General features: G+C 46.8%; 1 protein-coding gene across 2 annotated transcripts in view; it reads right to left on the bottom strand.

Moving 5' to 3' along the window:
* The window catches only part of Mtus2 (microtubule associated scaffold protein 2), a 374,670-nt gene extending 365,027 nt beyond the window's left edge, over positions 1-9,643 (bottom strand). Inside the window, exon 1 of one of the 2 annotated variants that reach the window (XM_026785020.1) lies at positions 9,213-9,643. The gene's annotated coding sequence lies outside the window, so the exon portion shown is untranslated. Of the gene's footprint in view, positions 1-8,897; positions 9,131-9,212 lie in introns of those variants that run through there. The other variant, XM_026785024.1, reaches the window with a different exon arrangement.
* Between the last annotated feature and the right edge of the window lie 5,891 nt (positions 9,644-15,534).

The following is a 15,534-nucleotide window of genomic DNA, read 5'->3' as shown; positions in this document are numbered from 1 at the left end:
GATGCTCAACTTACTAGACCTGGATGGAGGTGGGGGTTCCTTGGACTTCCCACAGGGCAGGGAACCCTGATTGTTCTTTGGGCTGAGGAGGGAGGGGGACTTGATTGGGGGAGGGGGAGGGAAATGGGAGGCAGTGGAGGGGAAGAGACAGAAATCTTTAATAAATAAATAAATAAATTAGCAAAATAAAAAAAGCTTTTCTTTTTCTCAGCTGTACAACAAGAAGATTCACTGTTGAGTATTGGGAAAGACACAAAATTTCCTCCCAAACCCTACTGGTATAGATATCACAAAATTCTTGCTATTCTTGGGTTGAGTGACACAAGATTCAATAGTCAACCATTTTTACCTGAGAAAAATGGAAAATTTGAAGTTTTTCTGAAAAAAAGGGCAAGACTGGAGGAATGACATTATAAACAATTAGTATTCAAAACTATTTATTGCTCAAAACCTGCCCATTTTCTCCTCAGTGTCAATGGTCCAGGTATACTCATGACAAGTGGTGCCCAAAAGATAATAAATGGATTCTCTCCAAATCTGGAGCTTTCTGTGCAGCTTTTCACTTCTTTCTCTCCATCCACAGTAAGTGGCAATGCCTTCCCAGCATCCTCTTGGTAATGTAGGCGGTCTCCCTCCAAGCAAAGCTGTGACCAAAAGGACAGGCATGAGGGAGGCAGGAGAGGGGAAGAAGAGCCAGGCTGAGAATGGATGCCAGGGGTTGGAAACCGGTAGCAGGTGCCCACGTGGGAACCACACACACCACCTCCACACTGAGGAAAATCAGCAACTCCACAGCCAAGCCCAGATGGAATGAAAAGAATTCACTCCTGTCAGATAATGTATTAATAGCCGGTCTATCTTAAGAACCACCACAACCCCCGTCTCCACTCTCAACATAATTCATAATAGGCACAGCACTGTTGGAACGCAAAGCCAACAGAGGACCAGTCGTGTGAGTCCCTAGGTACCAAAGAGTTACATCCTCAAAGACGCCTTTCCTTCTGAGCGGGAGCAGGAAAGGGTTGAGAGTATTTTCCTCCCACCAGGAAACCCACGAAGTCAGCAGCCTACCACTGGTCCTTCAGTTTTATCTGGGTTATTTTCACTTTGTTTGCATGGAAAAGCTTGCTCCAGGCAAATAAACCTACTGATCTCTTGAGTACCAGTCGCCTGTTTTCTGTCCCTGTTTTCTAAGCTGAGTCTTTGAGGATAGAATGTAAGATAAAACACAATGCCAACATTGCTGCTGGAACTCTGCAGCTCAATGAAGAGTTGAAGTCGGCAAGCTCGGGGAGAACCAATCGTTTCCTTCACATCCTATCAGGGCATCAGGTTAAAGGAGATGCAAGGTGCAAATGGCATTCAGAGGCACTCCCTCTGCCCTCTGCAGCGTCCCTATAGTGGCTTCACCTCAAAACAGAGACTTTGTATCCATCCAAAAAGAATAGGTTCCCAAAAAGCCAGGAGGGGAGGGAGTGGAAACTTGGATTGGTATGTATAGTGAAAAAAAAAAAAAGATAGTTTGTTTTCTTTTTTTTTTAAATAAAATAAAACAGAGACTTAGACATCTACACTGACCGTGGCAATGCTGAAAGTGTGTCAACAGTGGTTGAGGGGAGCTCTAATAATCAGAGAAAAGCAGGTGGTGCTGTTATTGACGACCACATAGAACTACTAAAAACGAAAAAGCTCTGACCATTTGGAATTACAACCGTTGGCAGCAAAGAGGAGACCAAAAAGTGATTGTTTTCTACTAAAGAAATAGGGATTCAGAAGACAGCTCAGTGGTTAAAGAGCTTACCACACAGAGCGACCACATAGAACTACTAAAAACGAAAAAGCTCTGACCATTTGGAATTACAACCGTTGGCAGCAAAGAGGAGACCAAAAAGTGATTGTTTTCTACTAAAGAAATAGGGATTCAGAAGACAGCTCAGTGGTTAAAGAGCTTACCACACAGAGCAATACGACCTAAGCTCAAGCCCTATCACCCACATAAAGAGCTGGGTCTAGTTGGGATCCCTACACTAGGGGAATCGGAGGCAGGTGGAGCCCAAGGCTCATGGGCCAGCCAGCCTAGCTTAACTGACACATCCTGGGTCGCAGTAAGAGACCCTGTCTCAAAATGCAAGATGGACAACTCCTATGGAATAATACCCCAGGCTGATAGCTGGCACACATATAAGCTCACACATGAAAACATATATGTAAAAGTATGGACAAAGTTAAGGTGTCCTGGCTGGTCTGTGAAGATTATATATGCATGGGTGAACCCAGGCTCAATAAGGGCATTCTGCGGAAGACCATCAGCTGCCTAAGAAGCAACTGGTCAACCTCATAGAGAGGAACCCTGGGACACTGTGAATTACCACTGTAGCCAGAGCAGTACATAGAACATAGAAGCTGGTGTAACACCCTGGGCCTCATACAGAAAAGGAGATGGTGCACCTTGGTGAACAACCAAAAACAGGTATCTACACATCTAAAACAAAACACCCTAAGCTTGACTCTTATGTTCTGTCTTAGTTAGGGTTTTATTGCTGTGAAGAGACACCATGATTAAAAAACAAGCTGGGAAGGAAAGGATTTATTCAGTTTAGACATCCGCAGCACTGAAGGAAGTCAGGACAAGAAGGCAAACTGGGCAGGGACCTGGAGGCAGGAGCTGATGCAGAGGCCATTGAGGAGTGAAGCTTACTGGCTTGCTCCTTAAGGTTTGCTCAGCCTGCTTTCTTATATAGAACCTAGGAGGACCACCAGTCAAGGGAGGCCCCACCCACCATGGGCTGGGTCCTCCCCCATGATCACTAATAGAGAAAATGCCTCACAGCTGAATCTCATGGAGGCATTTCCTCAACTGAGGCTCTTTCCTCTCCGATGACTCTAGCTTGTGTCAAGCTGACACACAAAACCAGCCAGTACATGCTTCAAGGACATATATTCTTGTTCTCTGGGTGCCCCTGGGGTGCAGGCACATTGAAGCACCAGTACGAACTCAGTGTATGTGGAAAACTACGAGGGTTCTGTTTCGCGCTCTACACGCACGCTATGCACTACGGGAACTCGGCTGAAAATTCAAAAACATACACACAGACAGAGACAGACAGACGGGGCCACGGGGACATCCTTGAGATAAGAATGCCAAGGATGCCCACTTCATTATGCTCTGGGACCGCTTATATAGGGCTCTGGCCACGCCCCGGCTCTCGGGATCTTTCAGCTGCAGCCTCATCAGAACCCACTCCCCTGCCATCAGGGTCTCGTGAGCAGCTGCAGCCTGCTCAGAGCAGAGGAAAACAAGTTGTTTACGAGAAGTTCAGGGTCTGGTGGTCCGCAGTCGCCAACATGTATGGAATCTACAAGGGAGACGGTCTCTATAGTCACAGGAGTCACAGGTGGGATCTTCATAACAACCCTGGGGTTCCAATACCCCTATACTGCACAAGACCAAATAGAAATAAGGAAAGCCAATGGCTTGTCTGCATGCTAAAGCAAGAACACAAACCCCACTGCAAGGGTTTCCATGGCTTGCTAATGGGAAGAGAATCCAAGCTCCCTTGCAGGTGGCTTCCCACGGCTCAGTCCCCAGCTCCAGCACAGGCACATCACTCCTTTGGCAAACCTCTCACACACCTGCTCCAAGTAGACCAAGCTCCTGAGAACAGACTAGCACAAACCCCTCCCTCTCCTCCTGCCTTCTCCTGAAGGGCTCTGCCCCCTCATCTTCTAAGCATCACCAATCACCTACGACCTCCTGCCTTCTCTCCTGAAGGGCTCCGCCCCTCTTCTTCTAAGCACCACCTATCAGAGCCCTTCTTGTCCACCTCAGCCCCATCCACAGGACTGACCGCTGCCTCCATTAAATTGTGCAGTAATGAGGACAAGGACACCATCCCTGTCCCCAATTAGGGATGTCTCACCACAGCAACGGGTTGGGTGCTTTTTAAAGAACCAATGTGAATAAAGGTCTTAGGATTAATAAATGCGGTGCTAAAGATGACGTCAGAATTTCAGGAACACGGTGGTATGTTTCTAGAAGCTTAAAGTCTACGACAAAAGTCACCAGAACAATAGCTATTTATACAGACATAGTTGAGTACCTGACATGCAGCTTTCTTAGTATAAAATACAGAATTTTGAAGCAGAGGCAGGCTTCTATGTTCCAGGTCAGCCTGGTCTACAGATCAAGTTCCAGGACTGCCAGGGCTACACAGAGAAACCCTAGCTTGAAAAAAAAATAAAAATAAATTAAAGTAAAAAAATAAAATACAGGATTTGGGGGCTGAAAGATGGCTCAGCAGGTAGAGGAATTTGCCACCAAGCCTGACGACCCAAGTTCTATCCTTGGAACCCAACTGACCCCACAGAGTTGTCTACTGATTTCTGCATGTGTGCCATGTAAAATTAGCAAATTATGACCATATTAGATTAAATGAACTAGTGAACTACACTGTCACTAATTCTGTTTGGTTTTACTTTTCAAGGCAAATACCAGAAAGCTTCGCATAGATGCTTCACATTATTGTATTTATGTTGGGTAGAGTTACTCTATAGGTAGAAGCATCTTTGTCTCTGTATGTATCTTAAAAGTTTTGTTTTATGGGATGGAGAGATGGCTCAGCAGTTAAGAGCACTGACTACTCTTCCAGAGGTTCTGAGTTCAATTCCCAGCAACCATATGGAGGTTCAAACCATCTATAAGCAGGTCTGCTGCCCTCTTATGCATGTAGGCAGGACACTGTATACATAAATCTTTTTTTAAAGTTTTGTTTTATATAAATAGATTTTGAAATGTTTTGTTTTTCTATTTTCACTTTTTTGAGAATTTCATACAGGAGTACTGCATTTATATAATTTCTGCCTCACCCTCTCCCCTCTAACTCTTCCTATACCCTTCTCACCCCTTCTCAAACTCATAACCTCTTCTTTATTATTGTTACACACACAAGAAATAAAGGTAAAAAATTAATTTCTTTGTTTCAGGAGTGTTCAACCTTTTGCTTTTGAGACACAATGTCCCCTGTAAAGTTTATGCTTCAGAACAACAAATCAAGTTACAAAAAAAAAAAGTCTCAGTGTTTTAAATAAGTTTACAATGTTGAGCCATGTTTGTAGCTTTGGCCACCTGCAGCCCCTAAGAGCCATGGGTTGGACACTCCCATAAGTATCCAGACTCTGGTATTTTGTTATAGCAACAAAAAGCTATGACATTCAGTGATGGAAATGGTTTTTACAGAACAGCTTCAATGTCATGTAATGTACACATCATAAAATCCACACCATTGGGGTCTGTTGTTGGGGAAAAGGTTGTTTTGGGAAGGAGTCTTGTAACATCACCTAAGTTCTGAAACTGCAGATCTTCCAGACCAGAACATAAGCCACAGTTGAGAAGAGGGGTCATAAGGGGAGTCTGGTGGGTTTGATAAAGGACAGTAGATGATGATGATGATGATGATGATGATGATGATGATGATAAATGGATGGATGATGGATGACAGGTGACCAGTGATGGGTGATGGTGATGATGATGATGGTGATGATGGATGATGAATTGTAGATGACAGGTGACCGGTGATGGGTGATGATGACGAAGATGATTGATGAGTTATGGATGACAAATGACAGATGACTGGCGATGATGATGATGGATGATGAATTGTGGATGACAGATGACAGGTGAAAGGTGATGGGTGATGATGATGGATGATGAATTATGAATTATGGAAGACAGGAGACTGATGGTGGGTGATGATAATGATGATAGATGATTAATTGTAAATGACAGGTGATGGGTAATGATGATGACGATGAATTGCAGATGACAGATGCCAGATGACTGATGGTGGGTGATGATGATGATGAATTATGGATGATGGGTGACAGGTGATTGTAGTGGGTGATGACGATGACGATGGATGTTGAATTGTGGATGACAGATGACAAACAATGGACGAATAATAGATGACAAGGGACTGATCTTGGATTATGATAGGAAAGTACATAGGCACGTGCTGGTGGGAAGATCTGAAGACATTCAAGTTCCAATATAAAGGAAAAGTTTCAGCAAAAAGAGACCCTCCTCAACTCTTTGCAAGAGACTCCTTCCCAGGCATTGCTTAAAGGCTTTTTATCTTCTGATAAAACTGTCAATAGACAATCCGGTCCTTCCCAACCTGCTCTGCTTCTTGTGGGTTATTTCTCAAGCCTGGGTTTGTTTGTGCACTATCTAAAATTCCTACTTGAGAGAGATGCTAAGGAGCTCGTACAGGAAGGTCCAACAAAGCCGGTGCTCTTTGTTCCCATTAACATTTTTTAATGAGTATCTTTCGGTGGTTGTTTTCTTTCTTCCTTCTTCCTTGGCAGCCTGCCTCTGAGGTGTGGATGAGCTGCTCCCTGCTTTCCACACATACCCTTTCCCCAGTGCTGCATCTTCTCCACAAAGAAGTCCTGAGAAAGTACAAGAGCTGGTGCTGGTCTCCAGGAACCCATGTGGTATCAGAGGCTCCACATGGTTTCCAGGGACTGGAAACAGCTCAACAGTTAGAGGCACTTGCGGCTCTTTGAGAAGACCTGGGTTCTATTCCCAGCACTCTCAGTTAGAGGCACTTGCGGCTCTTTGAGAAGACCTGGGTTCTATTCCCAGCACTCTCAGTTAGAGGCACTTGCGGCTCTTTGAGAAGACCTGGGTTCTATTCCCAGCACTCTCAGTTAGAGGCACTTGCGGCTCTTTGAGAAGACCTGGGTTCTATTCCCAGCACTCTCATTTTTAACTCCAGTTCCAGGGGATCTGATGCCCTCTTCTGGCCTCCATGGGCACTGCATGCACATGCCACACAGTCATACAGGCAGGCAAACACACCCATAAAATAATTATATTTTTTTTTAAAAAAAAGGCTATTTTGTAAGGCAACATTTAAGCATAACTTAGCAAATGGGACAGTTTCCAGGGTCATAGAAACTTGGGTTTCTGTAACTGGGGGATAAGAGGGTATCAAGAGAATCCTCCCTATTTTAAAAAGAATCCAAGAACTGGAGACATAGTTCAGCAGTTAAGAGTACTGGCTGCCCTTCCAGAGGACTCCGGTTCAATTCCCAGCACCCACATGGCAGCTCACACCTGTCTGCAACTCAGTTCTAGGAAATCTGACACACTCACACCAATGCACATAAAATAAAACTAAATAAAAAATAACCCAAAACTACACATACAAACCTAAGTGTGACCACAGAAATACATGGCCAATGCTCCTCCCAGGGCCCCTCAAAGTAGGTCCAGGTGGGGGACCAGAAGCCCAGGAGTCACCAGCTTCCCAGCCTCTGGGTCTCTGTCAGCAGGTGTAAAGGGTTTCAGGGGTTTCTAGCCAGCTTTTGGGTCTCCAGAAAATGCTAAACAGAACATTTATCTATTCCAGCAGCCCTCCGGAGCCACACTGTTCTTATCTCCGGTTCACAAACCACCATCCCTGCTGTTCCCTCTCATTTGGAAGCAGCAATTCATTATAAAAACCCGTGTGTATGTGTGTATGCACGCCAGCGTGTGAGAGAGCACACGCACAAAAGCCTAGATTTCTTTTAGACATCCTCCCCCGCGATTTCAGCTCTGAGAGCCTAGTTTCATGCCAATTATGTAATGGCCAAAGCAGGGAGTTTAACCGAGTACGGAAAAGCACCGGGGCAGCCCTTACATAAGCTCCCATGAAGCCTCAGTGAGCCTGCCCCAGGTGTGGAAATGTGGGCTTAGAAAAGATGCCGGTTTTCTTCGGTCCTTAAGAATACCGAAAAGGCTTTTCGCACTTGGTTGACTAGTTCACACTCTGATATAGTATAAGAAAATGTCAATTCAGTGGGAGAATAAAATCCTTAGTGAAACCTGATTTTTTTTTTTTATCGTGAAGACAAAAAGAAGCACCCCCACGGGACTACTGAACTTTCAGGGCTCCCTCTGCACAACGCACCGTACCACATTAAGCCTCCCATGGGTATCCTCTGGGTCCACAGCAGCTTTTCTTTGCAGGAAAAACAAGCAAGAACATTACTTGGATGAAAACAGACACAGGCTGAAATGTATTAGCTTCTCTCCCGTCGAACACAAGTTTCTGTCCCCACATTCCACCCGCATACCCGAGGTACCTCGAACCCTCGGAGCCACACCTTAGGCTGCTGAAATGAAGCGCGCACCAACAGCCTCACTCCTGGCTCCACCTGACAATCACCAGAAAGCCATAAACATAACAAACACCGTGGCCCCGAACCAGTGAGAACAAAATATAAGGGCGTCAGACCGTGGTAATCCCTAGACATTCGCGTCTCCTAAGCGTCCCACTTTCATCTTTTTACCTGAAAAACAACTGTGTGAGGAGATCTTTAGTAACTGTCAACTCACAATCAGACAGTTCCGCGGAAGAGCAAAATAAAATTACCTAATAGTTTAAAAGCCATAAAGGCTGGGGGGGGGGACGTCTTTTTCTTTAAATCCTTAGTCAGAGACGTCCCGCTGATTTTTATAACTTCATAAAAAACACTGTTCGTGTTTTAACCCTTGAAATCCTGCCTTATTTTTTTAAAAGGACCTCGTGTCTCCTTTAAATGATATCGAAGCCGTCGCATGCTGATCCTGAAGGAAAGTTTTGAGCTAAGACAGAAATCATGGCTCTGGCTTCCTGCGCTCCTACGGTCTCTGGTAACCGCTCTTAACTTTACCAACCAGCAAATATTTTTGTTAGGCACTTACATAACAAAGAGTGCAGGCGCCTCTGGCACGCCGCCAAGCGTACTTCTCTGGGTGTTTGTATTTAAAATAGAACGGTAGTAACATCACTTGCAAGCCTGTAGTTCCTTCCTTGCATAGGCTCAGAATGAAGAGGGTTGAAAAAAAAAATGGATGTAGCAAGCCTTACCATTCTAGAGCTCCAAGGAAATAACACATCGGTGCTAAATTAAGACGAAGACACGGACCGAATTATCCCGAGCCGGGGGTGGAGGGGGGGAGGGAGCTCTCTTCGGCTAACCCGCTGTCGCCTCTGAAACACGGTGCTCAACCTGGCATCCCGGGAAGGTGCGAGTGGGCTGCAGCCTCTCTCCGGCGGAGCAGAGGATGTGGGCAGCGGGAAGCGGGCGCTCTGATGCCAGGGAAGCCAGCAAAAGGCGCCGCCTCCGCCCCGCTCTGCACCTGTCTCCAGCCGGATCGGGACGCGCGGACAGAAGTCGCTCACCTGGGTCTGGAGGAGCCAAGAAGGATGTACAGAGAGGCCAGGGCAGCCTCCGGGAGCATCCCGGGTTGCGCTATCTCCGCAAGCAGCTCCTTCGCAGCTGGAGTTTGCAGCGCCCACGCGTCCAGACTCCTGACCCACCCGGGTCTTCTGCAACTTGACAGAGCGTGGGCAGAGGTGGCGCAGGTGGCAAGCTTGGGGCACCGGGGTACCTGGGGCCGTGGCCACAGCCAGCCCTCCGCCCGCGCACTTCACCGCTGGGCACCGCCCAAGCCGCCCGGCTCTGATCGAAAGGATAGCCGGGGCTGAGGACGCCTCGCCGGACAAAGACACCGCTCCCGCCCACCCGCCAGCGAGGTGCGGTCCGCGGTGACAGCAGCCCGGCTGCAGCGGCCCAAGGCGCGCACCCCCTCCCGGCCGCCCGGAGATGCTCACGAGCCCGGGCGCCTCCTCTCGGCCGGATCCCCGCGGCGGGGAGCCGAGCGCCCTCTGCCGACCGGACTCGGGCCTGCAGCTCATGGGGCCACAGCGGCCAGGAGCATCCAGCCTCCGACCCCAGGGAAAAGAGAGAACCTGAGGTTGCCGACCTAAAGCCCAGACTCCCATGAGAGAGATAGGCTGTGCTCCGCTCAGAAGAGGGAGCCTCTTCTAATTGTGTGCAGTAGGAAAAATTGAGATCCAGCGGGAAAACTTGTAAGGGATGAAGGGGAGACCAAAGTGGTCATTTAAAGCGTTTTGTGTGTGATTGTGTGCGTGTTGCGGGGAGGGGGTGTCTTTTTGTTTGAGACAGTTTCTTACTTACTATGTAGCCCTGGCTGGCTTGGAAGTCACAAGACAGCCTCCTGCTGGGGTTAAAGGCGGAGACCACTATCTACTTTTCCCGAAAGGTTTGTTGGGAAAAGCAGACTGCTCTTGTCTCAAAACAAGCTTATTTCTGTTTAGTAATTAACAACGTCTCTCAGAAATAAACATGAACGCAGGACTTCACAAGGAGACCCTACCAGGTTGCCTGAAAGCGGCGCACTTGGGAAGCCTGAAGACAAGCCAAGGGCTTCACGGCCTCTGGTTCGCAAGGCTTGGGGCAGACTGAGAAGAATAGCAGAATAGCGAGGCGGTTCTGCCTGGCAGCGTGGGCTTGCTCGCTGGTGCTTGTGCGCTGACTCTCTTGGGAGTCTGGAGTGTGGGAAAGCGGGCTCCCTCCTCCACCCCAGCACTGCCCTACTGAGCAACATTTTATACCAGCTGAATTCTTGTACTAACTGGACTATAGTAAGGGAAGGGAAATCATGAAAGCTCACTTCTCACACGGCTGTCTTTTTAAATTAATCTGTGTGGCCTCCCTTTTCCTCAGGAAGAATCTAGGGTACATTTTTTCCCTCACTTTTCCTGTCACCTTCGAGTGTTAACAAGCAGGTTGACTGGCTGTTATTACAAAGTCCAATCCAATCTAAATCAAACTTTAATCTCATTTCATTTACGCCTGCCCCACTATCCTCCCCTAGCTCACAAACTCCCAGCCTGACCTAAACAGAATAAATAGAACAGCCTCCTTGGAGCCCTTCCCTTCCCTATTAGGGCGTTCTGTGAAGCCTGGAGCCTCCGAGGTGGAAGCAAAGAGGTTCTGACTCCACAGCTCAGGCCACTCCCACATCCTCCAGGGAAGCACACAGGCCGACCCAGCCTTCTACCTTATCTTCTCATGGTGTCCACTGAACTAGAGAAGCTCTAGTTAGCCTCTTCTTTGAGCCTTTTTAGGGAGCCATAACCAGGTTCAGGAATATCCCCACACCCCAGATGACTGGCACCAGCTTCTTACCTCATTTCTCGTCAGGCTCACCTTCCCAGGTCGGAGTGAATGAGCCCTTTCCCTTTTACCCTGATGGCACTGACCACCAACTGCTGAGCCCACAGAATGCCCTCCTAGCAAGTCCCATAGAAGAGAGCAATTCCTCTGTTCTGGCGTGGGCCTACCTGTCTCCATGGCAGCACAAGGCAAGGCACTGAGCTCATGGGAGCATAAACAGCTGACAGCATCCAGCTGTGACTCCCTGGGATCTCCCAGAAAACAGAGGGGACGCCACCGCTTTGCTGACTTTGTTCGCCCTTTGATTCTGTCGGGGTCCCTACTCTATAGCATGGTGTTATTCACACCCTCGAGGTACCGTCCTCCCCCTCAGAGAATCCTCTCTGGAGATGTCCTCATAGATGCTTCCAGAGTGTATCTCACCTACCTCCGAGGCGGTTCTAAATTGTTGACCAGGAAGTTGAATGGTTACAAATGGTAACTCAGAAAGGGCAGCTCATGTCCAGCCCACATAGAGCAGTCATGTCCTGTTGAATTTTTTTTTCCATTTTTTTTTTTTGTTGACGAGCAAAAATGGAAAGCAAAGTTGGTTTTGCTGTTTGTTTCTTTGTTTGTTTGATTGATTGATTTGCTCTAAGTCTGATCCTGCTGGGGATCTCAGAATTCCCAAACTACAAGTAACCTACTGTGCCCAGTAGCTATTCCAAAATCAGCAGCATTTTAATACTTGCACATTTTAATTTAATTTGCATTTTAATATATTTTAATGCTGTAATGGAGAACAGTGAAACAGAATCGAATGTTCTTTTGGAGGGGAGGAGGGGATAGAATCAGCAGGTATCTCAGTGGAGGTCACCACCACTCCCGAAGCGGAGCTTCACAAACCGTGGATACAGGTGGTTTGTTCCCAAAGGGGATCCTAGGAAGCAGGTGCCATGAAATCAAAACAGCAAGACAGCGTGGTGGTCTAAAGAAGAATGGTTCCCCCCCCCAGACACTTATGTGTGAATGCCTAGCCCATAGTGAGTGGCACTCTTAGGAGGTGTGGCCCTGTTGTGTGTGACTTTGTCGTAGTAGCGTGTCACGGCTGAAGTGGGCTTTGAGGTCTTAGAAGCTCAGATCTGGCCAGTGTGACACAGCTGCTTCTGCTGCCTGTGGATCAAGATATAAAACTTTCAGAGTCATGTCTGCCTGCGTGCCACCATGTCCCACCATGATGATAATGAACTTAACCTCTGAAACTGTTAGCTACCCCAATTAAGTGCTTTCTTTTATAAGAGTTGTCATGGTCATGCTGTCTCTTCACAGCAACAGGACAGTGAGTAAGATGGACAGGAAAAGAAAATATGCAATATTCAGAACACTACTGAAGGCCTAGGCTCACGCTCATACAATGCCATGAAGACACCCAAGAAGCTCATACAAGGCCTCTAGGAGCGGTTATTTCAAAGTCACCAGGCAGAACTTCGATTTAGTCTCTGGTTCCTATCCTCTGTTGGCTGGAATTGTCTTTGGGCCTTTAAGTCCCCAAATTTGCCAGGGCTTTAGAAAAACAGATGGCAGACGGGAGACGGTCAGCTTGAGTCCAGCCACTAGACACATCCATCAGAGATTGAAAGGGAAGAGGAGCCAAGAAGGTGCAGGACAGAGCATCAGAGGCTATGCTAGAGGACGGAGGGGGGGGGCGGAATGCCATAGGAATGTCAGAGGCCCAGCAGCTATCACTAAAGGAATAAAGAAAACGGGCTGCATTCACACAAGTATTATTATTCCACCTTCCATAATATTATGTTATTACTATATATGTACCTTGATGACTTACCCCACAGGACGTAGTCCAGTCATCAGAAATTAGAAATGAAAACCAGGCATGGTAGCACATACATTTAATCTCAACTCATGGGAGGCAGAGGCAGGTACATCTCTGAGTTTGAGGCTACCCTGATCTACAGACAGTGAGTTCCAGGACATCCAAGGCTACACAGAGAAGTGCTGTCTTGGGGGGAAAAACAAACAAAGTGTACATTTTCAGAATTCCCCATTCAGATGGAAGCTACACCTCAGTCCTTGGCATCCATATATCCAGAGTCTGGAATGTTTGGGTGAAGGCTTCACCCCAGCCCTTGGCATCCATGTATCCAAAGACTCTGTAATGTTCAGGTGGAAGTTCCACCATAAACCCCCTCCCCTGGGAGTTGCCTTAGTCCAGACTCTGCCCCCAAGAAAGCCCACCAACTAATGACCCCTCCCCAGAGATAATCAAGACCACCCCAAAGGGTATTTAAGCTGCCCCCACCCCGAGACCAAATATGTGGTTTTCCAGTCTTCCTTTCCTGTCTCATCTCTTGGGGACTGGAAAGCCATCTGGGAGCATTTATACCCATCAAACCTGGGTTTTTCTAATTTGATTTGCTTTGGTCTAATTTGTATTATTGCATCGGTGGAGAAACTTTATCAGGTTGCAGAAACTTTTTGCTCCCCTGCATCAAGAATGTCAGATTGGGGCTCATATATTTCTGGCTCGCTCGCTCTCTCTCTCTCTCTCTCTCTCTCTCTCTCTCTCTCTCTCTCTCTCTCTCTCTCTCTCTCTCTCTCTCTCTCTCTCTCTCTCTCATCCTGGTCTGTGTACATTTATAATGAAGACTGTTATGCCCAAATCCACGATGTCCCTGCAAAAGCCAACAAGGAGACGAGTCCCATATGTAAAAGCAATTAGCCTTTATGTTAATCAAGTTTGCAAACTTGGTCTCTCCACATGTCCAACGTATTGGAATAACTGGAGAGCTCAATTAGAATAGGGTTTTATAATAGTAAAGGTGGGGGAGAGGGGTTTCTGAGGTTTTAAGAGCCCTGATTGGCTGACATTTGTCTAAGGGTGTCCTGATGAATGTGTTCTGGCAGGTGTTCCTATCTACAGCGGTTGGAATGCCCAGTATTTTCTTTGGATGGTCTGTTCTTGGGTGGAGGTCGGGTAATCTCAGCTTGTGGTTCCTCCTGCAACCGGGCACTGCCTCAGGGTAAACTACTGAGACTCAGGCCTCCATTTAAATTCATCTATGGCCGGAGTTTTACTCTGGCAGGTGATAATGGTTGGAAGTAAAGAACTGCCTTTGGGTGACCTGCCCACACTTAGCTCATCATGGCTGGCCCCCACAGAGACATCCCCAATCAACCAGCTCCTGAACCACCACCCAGCTCCTAGGGCAGTGTTTCCAGCAAGGTCAGGTTGTGGAGGGGCTCTGGTCCCCCCGCCCCCTCCCCTCTGCCACCAGCAACCTGGCACCAGAGAAAAGTCACACTGTTTCACCCCAATCAAGCAGAACTCAGCACCAGAAGCCCTTGAGGCACACTTCTGAGCTCTGACAGTGTTGTAGCCCTTTTCCTCTTCTAGCATTCACTGGATGCTGAGTGCAGCCTTTGAATACTGCCCGTGCCTCCTCCTTCCTGTCTGGACTCCAGAGCAGAACACTGCAGGTAAGCAATGCCTGGGATTTACCCTTGGCATAGACCTATACGATTTTAAAGAAGCCTGGTATTCTTGATGATATTCATTTGTAACCCAGAGCGCCGTGTGTGATTAACAGCCTGCAGGACCCAGCATAGAGCACTTTGGCTGGATGCTGCCTCACACACACATATACACACACACACATACATACATACATACATACATACACACACACACATACACACAACACATACACACACACACACACACATACACACACACACATACACACACGCACGCACACACACATACATACATACACACACACATACACATACACACACACATACACACAACACATACACACGCACGCACACACACATACATACACACACACATACACACATATACATACACACACACATATACACACACGTTTCCCCTGTAGGGTTGCTTCCCCTTATATTTGAGACTGCACTGCCTTTGGTTTCTGGTAGAAAATAAAGCAAAAGTCATAAAATTCTGTCCCCACACAGAAGGCAAATTCCCCTCAGGCAATTATGTTTGCTACAGCTGAAGCACCAGGAAAATAAAATGGCTACCATCTTTTTTTTTAAATGCCATTTGAATTACAAATGCATGAGCCCCTTGAGAATATAACATTAATTTGAGGCTGTAAGGAAAGTACTACCCATATAAGGGTCTGTTCTTTTATATCCTGTTTTATACGCTTATGGGAAAATAAAATACACTTATTATGGGAAAGCCTGTCAAGAAGTGTATGTATATATTATAATAATGTGTAGTGCACAGAGGTCTTTCAAGGAAGCCTGATATATTCAAACCTAGTTTTCCTAATGTCCCAGATTCCCTACTTTTTAGTTTATGTTATAGTTTCTAAATACATGCACACAACAACACGCACCCAGCAAGGCCATAAATAGATATGTAAATTTTAAAATACAAACACATATACATGAGAAATATTTCTCTTGAGGTCAGTGAACACTGACAGAAACATTAGGACATTATGATAAGGGCAAAGATGGAAAGATGCTTTGGCTGTTTAAGAA

This window comes from Microtus ochrogaster, chromosome 2 (assembly GCF_000317375.1).
Source record: "Microtus ochrogaster isolate Prairie Vole_2 chromosome 2, MicOch1.0, whole genome shotgun sequence".
In the NCBI taxonomy this organism is placed as follows: domain Eukaryota; kingdom Metazoa; phylum Chordata; class Mammalia; order Rodentia; family Cricetidae; genus Microtus; species Microtus ochrogaster.
Note: the sequence above shows the minus strand (reverse complement) of the source record. Positions and strands in the feature narration are given on the sequence as shown.